Source organism: Cannabis sativa, unplaced genomic scaffold (assembly GCF_029168945.1).
Source record: "Cannabis sativa cultivar Pink pepper isolate KNU-18-1 unplaced genomic scaffold, ASM2916894v1 Contig4, whole genome shotgun sequence".
In the NCBI taxonomy this organism is placed as follows: Eukaryota; Viridiplantae; Streptophyta; class Magnoliopsida; order Rosales; family Cannabaceae; genus Cannabis; species Cannabis sativa.
Genome location: NW_026870040.1, coordinates 239319 through 248510, shown reverse-complemented (window position 1 = coordinate 248510; position 9192 = coordinate 239319).

Here is a 9192-nt window from a genome sequence, read left to right as displayed (position 1 = left end):
GTCATTATCTCTATGGAGTGAAATGTGAGATCTACACTGATCATAAGAGTTTAAAGTACTTTTTCACCAAGAGGGAGTTAAACATGAGGCAGAGGAGATGGTTGGAGTTGGTGAAAGACTATGACTGCGAGATAATGTACCATCATGGTAAAGCCAATGTGGTAGCCGATGCACTCAGCTGTAGAGGTCCAGGGCTAGTTTCCACTTTACAAGTAGTGTCAAGGGAATTATTAGAAGACATGGAACGAGCTGGTATAGAGTTTATCACAGGGCAGCTTGCAAAGGTCACACTACAATCAACCTTGTTAGAAAGAATTAAGGAAGGGCAGACAACATATCAAAAGCTTAGTGAACTAAAGCAAGAAATTTTTAAAAGTAACGCCAAAGATTATGAAATATCAGACACGGAATTAATTCGATTCAAGGTGCGAATATATGTGCCTGATAATGATGATCTCAAGAAGGGGATATTGGTAGAAGCTCATACTAAACCTTATTCAGTTCACCCCGGGACCACTAAAATGTACCATGACCTGAAAGCATTGTATTGGTGGCCTGGTATGAAAAAGGATGTAGTTGAATTTGTGGTCAAATGTTTAACATGTCAAAAAGTTAAAGCAGAGCATCAAAGACCAGCAGGATTACTACAGCCACTGAAACTCCGTGAATGGAAGTGGGAAGAGATTTCCATGGATTTTGTGACTGGGTTATCTAAGACTACAAAGCAGCATGACGCCATTTGGGTAGTTGTGGATAGGTATACAAAGTCTGCCCATTTTCTACCAGTACGCATGACTTACTCCATGGACCAACTTGCTGAACTTTATGTGAATGAGATTGTGAGATTACATGGGCCACTGTATTCTATTGTTTGTGATCGAGATGCTCGATTTACTTCATCTTTTTGGAAAAGCTTACAGAGAGCGATGGGAACTGGATTGAAGTTCAGTCCGACATATCATCCAGAGACAGATGGTCAGACTGAGAGAACAAATCAGATCTTGGAAGATATGTTGAGGGTATGTGTGATAGATTTCTAAGGATCATGGAGCAAATACCTGCGTTTGATCGAATTTTCTTACAACAACAGCTAGCAATCTACTATCGGGGTAGCACCCTATGAGATATTGTATGGAAGAAAATGCAAGTCTCCATTGCATTGGGATGAGTTAGGAGAGAACAAACTCCTAGTTCCAGATGCAGTTCAACACACCAATAAAGCTATACAGAAGATCAAGGCTAGAATGATCACAACCCAGAGCAGACAGAAATCTTATGCAGACTTGAAGCGGAGAGACATTGTGTTCGAAGTGGGTAACCATGTGTTTCTTTGAGTGACACCACGAAAAGGACTCTCAGTGAAAAGATTTGGCAAGAGAGGGAAACTAAGTCCCAGATATGTTGGTCCATTTCAGATATTGGACAGTAGGTAGTGTAGCTTATAGAATAGCTTTACCGCCATCATTATCTGGGCTGCACAATGTATTTCATGTATCTCAACTTCGGAAATATGTATCAGACCCATCACATGTTTTGAGCTATGTAACACTGGGTTTACATGAAGACTAGTCTTACAATGAACGCCCGGTAAAGATTCTTGATCAAAAAGATAGGATTTTGAGAAATAAGACAATTACCTTGGTGAAAGTCCTATGGAGAAACAGTGTGGTTGAGGAAGCTACTTGGGAGCTAGAGTCTGAAATGCGAGAACAATATCCAGAATTATCTGAGTAAAATTTCGGGATGAAATTTTCTTTTAGAGGGGAATAATTGTAATATCCGCTAACTCAAAAACGATATTTTTGTAATTTTTTTAGCTGAGAGTATTTTTATTATTTACATATTTATGGGTTTAAATATGTATGAGGTTTTTTTGATGATATAATATTTGATTTTATTGGCATGTGCATAATGCCTAATAAATTTATATCTGGATATTATTAAATGAATATGTGATTTGGTTTGATTTTGGTAAATATTATTATTAGTGGGAATAATAATAATAATGATTGTGATTATTATTTTTAGTATAATAATATTGGTAAATATTATTATAGTGTAAAAAGGTATATTTAACACAATTATTATTATTATTATTATTATTATTATTATAATTATTATTATTATCATTATTATCATCATTATTATTATTATTATTCTAATATCAATGTTGCTGTTTGGTATATACACATATATGCATATATACGATTATGTATAACCGTGCTGTAACAATCGAGATTTTTGTGGAATGAGAATCATTCCACTTCGGTTCAAAGCGATCTTTTTGCTTGGGTTTAAAAACGATAGAAATTAGGTTTTTGAGTTCTAATTTCGTACACCAAAGTAGAGAACGAACGAGAGAGAGAGAGAGAACGTATACGGGGTATACGATGTCAAAAATTTTTTGTTCTTCAAGTGGACTGCAACCTGGGTGAAAGTGGGGGTTCGGGATCACTTATGTACAACCTAAGGAAGCTTTTTAACGTGGTATAAGGGTCGAAAATCCTTGTTTCGAGTTTCGCCATTGTTGAAGCTTCGAAGGTGCGGCTTGAAATGGACAGGAATTCTAACGTGTTTAAGCTTGTTCTTGGGTCAAGGGAGGTTATATATGAGTACATGGGACCTTAAGGATTGTTTTTGACGTAAGAAAACAAAGCTTTAACGTCCAAAACGAAAGACCAATATTTTGACTCCATTAAAGACGGTACACGGCCAGTGAAGGAGACGACTCCAATCTGCCAACTTGGACCTCTTTTCTTGGGTTGATCTTGATCGTTTTGAGGTCCTGAGCACTGTGGAGAGCTTCCCCAATCGAAAGGACGTGTGAAGAGCAATCAGGGACAAAGTTACACTTTGTCGGCGACGAAACGAATGAGAACACGGGCGACCATGTTCTGAGCATTTCTGAGGTGTTTTTCTTGGATATTTTTGTATATTTTGATTCCTTATTTTATTCTAAGGTGCTTGGTGAAGTTCATAATTTTTTGAATTTATTTGGAATTATTGTGAATTAATTAGTTTATTTCATAAATAAATTATGAAAAATACTTAGGTTATTCAGAAAAATTTAAGTTTATTTTATATGATGGGCTATGATATATAAACTGTTATAAATTGATAGATTGAATTTTCAGACGATTATGTATTTTTCATGAATTATTGATGTTATTTCTTATTTTCATTATAAAAAATACTAAGGTTGCTTAGAAAATTCAAAGAAAATTATTTGTGGCTTAGTACAGAATATAAACTGTGTTAGAAGAGTTAGATTCGGTTTTTAATCATTTTTGGTATTTTTCATGAATTTACTTAGTTAATGCTTAAATTAATTATGAAAAATAGTTAAGTGTTGTGAAAATAGTAAAAAGTATTTTTGTAATACCATTTACTGTCTATGTTATAAAATGGAATAGGTTTTATAATTTATTAGTTGTTGTAGGTATTTATTATAATTATTTGTGATTAATTAACTATTTATTTGGGTTTTAATTAGAATAAATAGTACTTTAGTAAAATTTTACGTGAAAAGGTATTGTATGAATTCATATTTTACGTTTAAAATGTTTATTTGAGTGCATGCAATATGTTTGTGTGAATCAAAATAATAAATGCTTATGTATGGTGTGTCATGCAAGTAAAATGGACTTATGTGTTACGTATTTTTACGTAAGTTTCTATATGAGTTTAGAGATTCACACTTGAATGTATTTTGAGTGTATTGTTGTGTTAATGAATGTTTAGGATCTTGTTCTCAACAAGGAAATTCGTTGAGGTGCTCGAGGTAGCAAGTGTGATCTTAGCAACTAAGGTAAGAAGCGTGGGCATCTGTGCACAGAGTGTATGGTATGCATACAACTTGGGTTGGTTTGCTATTTAATTTGATTATGTGTTGTGATGATTTCTTTATATTTTGTTAGCATCGTTAGCATGAGAATAGTGTTAGGATCTTACTGCTTGTGTGAGCATAACACTTGCTGGTTATAACTTTATCATGGGTGAGTACAACTTATGGTAATTAATTGCCCTGTTGGATGCCAAGTGTGAGAAACACAAGGTAGGGCAGGTTACCTCATGTCTGATCAACATGAGCTCATAGTTGATTATCATATGTGAGTATAATGTGCGGTATGAGACTTTATTTATGAATGTGAGAACAACATGCATCGTGAATATATTTATGGAATATGAATTATTGTTGATTAATATTAAGAGTAACTAATGTCAAGTATCTAGTTAGGAGGGTTATGTCCTACGTAGCTCTTCTTACTCGACGTTAGCTCACGGGTACTGTTGGGTTTTATGCCCTAAATAAAACTCATTTCAATATAATCAGAGTTACTTATTAATATAGATTAGAAATAACATTTAATGTTGCATGGTTCACATGATTTATTTCATGATTATATGTACATAATGTATAAATTCATCTGAAACCCTTTTCACATACTTGATCATGTTTATTGTGCTGTCAACACATTGGAAAGTAAACATGACTATGTGAATAAAGTTTCCTAGATTTATCAGACATAGGGTTTTACTAATATGATAATCTACAACAGAGTTTACTTGCATTTAGAGAAGTGCTATGTTCTTTCCAGAGCATTGGTTAAATTAAAGCTCAGGTTGGATGCATGGAGTATGCATCGGAAGGGACCGATATTGAACTTTGACTTAGATTTATTAAACTTACCATAATATCTATTCAAGTCAATATCGCCTAGTTGATCCTAGATCAAATGATCTTAATCCTGTTATGATTAGGCTCAATCTCGCAGGCTATTCGTGTTCTTTGATTTGTTAGTTAAGCCTACTTTTAGGTCAGGGTGATACGTACATTTTGGGAACACGGTAGTGCAACTGAGTGGGAGCGCTAACATAAACATGGAATCTATAGCTTCTATCTGGCGAATAGTAAGTAAAGGATGATCTCCTTCGAGCTTGACCAAACGAAAATAAATGGTGGAGATCTCATTTCACATAAGCTGAAATATCATTTATACGGGGTTAAGTGTTTTAAGGATTAAATACATTGTAGGGTGTAACGGTAATCTAATCCCTTTACAGTGTAGATCATTCATATAGAGGATCATTGATCAAATTAGGATTATAACAATGGATAACTAATGATGTGTCTATATGGTGGAACATACAGAGCATTCTATATAGCTGAGAGTGAAATTCTAAGTTCTATGCGTGGATTCAACGAAGAATTAATAAGTTAGTGAATTTTAGTGATAAATTCTTGATCTGCTTATTGGAAGCTCGGTTATATAGACCCATGGTCCCCGCACTAGTTGAGATAATATTGCTTGTATGACTCATATAATTGGTTTTGATTAATCAATTATAATTCTCAAATTAGACTATGTCTATTTGTGAATTTTTCACTAAGGGCGAAATTGTAAAGAAAGAGTCTTAGGGGCATGTTTGTTAATTATGATACTTTGTATGGTTCAATTCATAAATATGATAAATGACAATATTATTTAATAATTATTTATAGTTATTAAATAGTTAGAATTGGAATTTAAATGGTTGAATTTGAAAATTGGCGTTTTTGAAAAAATCAAATGCAGAAAAGATAAAACTGCAAAATTGCAAAAAGTGAGGCCCAAATCCACTATGTATGGCCGGCCACTTTTGTAGGGAATTTAAAGTGATATTTTCATTATTTTAATGCCAAATAATTCAAACCTAACCCTAGTGGAATGCTATAAATAGATAGTGAAGGCTTCAGGAAAATTACACTTAAATTTTTTATTTTTCCTTCAGAGAAAAACCTGAGCCTTTCTCTCTCCCTATCTTTAGCCGCCACTTCTTCTTTCTCTTCCCTCTAGAATTTCGAAATTCGTAGTGTGAGAATAGTGTCCACACACAGCAAGTGATACCTCAATCATAGTGAGGAAGATCGTGAAGAAAGACTTTCTGCAAGAAAGAGTTTCAGCACTAAAGAATCAGAGAAAGAGATCCAGGTTCAGATATTTATAATGCTCTTCTACAGAAAGGAATCAAGGGCTAGATATCTGAACGGAAGGAGTCATATTATTCCGCTGCACCCAATGTAAGGTTTATTAAACTTTATATGTGTTTATTTCATCGTTTTAGAAAGTTCATATTTAGGGTGTTAATCAACATACTTGTGAGTAGATCTAAGATCCTGGTAAAATAATTTCCAACAACTGGCCTCAGAGCCATGGTAATTGATTTGCTTGCAAGAAATTTGGAGTTTAAAATGATTGTTTGATGTTTTGGATGGTATCCAGTTGTATTGAGTGCTATTTGATGATTGATTGATGTTTGTGAATTTTCGTGAAAAATAATTGAATATCTGTTTCTGGAATTATTTTTATTGGATAGTATGGAAAAAATTAAGCAAGTTACTTTTTTACAGAACTCAATTTCGATTTAATTTGAATTAGTTATGATTTTTTGAAGTTTCGAAAAAATCGTGGTTGAGCAACAGGGATAAGCGCGCGGAACAGGCTGCATACAGCCTCCTGAGCCCACATCCCTCGCCCATGCAGCCCCTTGCGCGCCCATGGACAGTATGCTTGGAATACTGTCCGTACAGCTCGCAATTTTTTCGTTTTTCTTCCGTTTTTCATGCTTTTTCATGTATTCAACTTCCGATTTTTTGTGTAATTCTGTATTTATACATTTACTATTCCTAATTCAATTCTAATTATCATAATTAAATTTTAAATTTTTTTTAAATTTAATTCATGATATTAGTGTAATTTGAATTTGAAAAATAGTAAATATCTATCTTTTTTGCTTAATTATCTATCTTATTTTTAAATTTGATTATATCTTATCTTATTTTTAAATTTAAGTTCAGATTTTAAATTTTTTAAATTAATTTTTTTTTTAAATAATTTGACCTTATTTAAATTTAAAATAAGATAACTATAATCATGTAATTTTAAATAGATGTAAGATATTTTACTAACTTTTAAATTTTGTTATTTTATTTATTTAAATTACATTTAAAATCTGAAAAAGATATTCATTTATCTTTTTTTTTAATTTTTTTATTTAATTTTTATTTATAAAATAACATTAAATTTTTAAGTAGTTAGCAAATTTTGAAATGATATTTAGGTTGGTTGAAACTAATTTTTCAAAAATTGCAGGTTTAATTTTAAATTTTAATTTTTTTTAAATTTCGAAATCTTTCAAAAAAATTTTAAAATTCTCGAAAACAATTTTTTTATTTATTTAATTAATTATTTTTTCGAAATTATTTATTTAAAATTAAATAAATCCTACGTCCAACTATCCAGCTAACCTTGTTGCAGGAGTATGTGTTTTAGCTTGTTTGTAAGTTTTCAAAACCTATTATTGCTTGATTGCAAATAGCCATGGTTAACTTTTTGCTAGATCTAATGATCTGATGGCTCCCTTGGTCAAGTCAATAATTTGTAACAGGTATATTTACAATCTTCTTTCATCTGTGTATGACCTAGCAACATGATAGGACCCATCCAAAGTGTGCCTGTGTGAGCCTATGTGTTTAATTTCATTATAGATGCATGTAGGTTGTTGTTGCTAAATAGAATGTCATAGTTCTTGATAGATTTTATTTAGGTCCATTTAATTTTTGGGCCTATTCAATTAATAACAGTTGTTCATTTGAAGGTTAAATTCCTCTCTTTTGGGCCTTGTGTGAGAGTTGGGAGCCATAGTAGTAGGTACGACATACTGAACCCAGCACCCCCTCACATGAACCACCCCAATTGTGAAGGCCCATTTGCCTGATTTGAATAACTTACTAGGTTAATTAAACTAGTTTAACCTAATAAAATTGATTAGCAACATAATTAATTTCATTTATTTTGAAATTAATTTAAGAAAATTATAGTTTAAAGAATTTTTTATTCTAAGCAAAACTATATATATTTTCTTGTATTTAATTAAATATAGAACTATAACCATCTAGATTCTTTCTGAAGCTTAATTTAAATTTTTCATTAAATATTCCTATTTAAGTTGATATTTAGTTATCTATAACGAACCAACTTAAATATGAATATCTTTTGGATTTAAAATTTCAAAATTAAGTTGAGGAATTTTAGGCATTGGTTATTAAAATTCTTTAGATATTTTTTTTAAGTTAATATCTTTTCGAATATTAACTTAAAATGGAATATTTTAGATATTTTTTAAGTTAATATCTTTTCGAATATTAACTTAAAATGGAATATTTTAGATATTTTTTAAGTTAATATCTTTTCGAATATTAACTTAAAATGGAATATTTTCAAATTAAGTGGTTACAGCTTAATTTTTGATATTTAATTAAATTTAAATTTGAAAATATTTAAGTTCTAGATTTTTTCTAATACAACCTAAATTAGATATTTTTTCAAATTTTGTGGAAAAGATACTTAGTCAAATAAGATATTTTCTAGATAGTTATTTCTAGACTACTTATTATTTCTAATATTAAATAGGAAAATATTATAGATTGTGAAATTAATTATTTATATAATTAATTTTGGTACAATTTATTTTAAGTATATTTTTTCTAGTATTAAACTAGAGATTAATAATTAAGCCTTCTCTACACTTAATTATTTATTTCTTGAATTTAATACATTTAATTAATTTGAAAATTAAATATCTAAGTTGATTTTCATCATGATACTTAAATATTTTTTTTTTCATGACACTTAATTAAATAGAAAATTATTTTTAGTTAAAATTTATTTTTTCAACTAAATTTAAATAATTTTCAAAATATATATATTTTTTATTTTATTAATCAGATTTCGAAATTGCATTTCTTAAATGCTGGAATTTCAAATTTTATTTGAAAAATAGATTAAAGTTGTAAATTATTTATTTTAATTTTGGACCAACTTAAATCAATGATTTTTTCATTAATTGATTAATTTAAAATAAATGAATTAAAATATATTATTAGAAATTGAATTAATTAGTCAAAGGAAAATCTAGATATGTGATATTTTTGCTTGAAGTATTTTTCTAGTGTATTTAATTAAATAGAAAATTAATATTTAAGTTGATTTTCATCATCATACTTAGAATATTTGAAAATTTTCTTATATATTTAATTAAATAGGAAAATTATATTTTTTGTTGTAAATTAATTTTATTAATTAATTTTAACATGCATTTTCGAAAATTGTATCCTTAAATACTTTAATTTTTCGAAATGCAATATATATT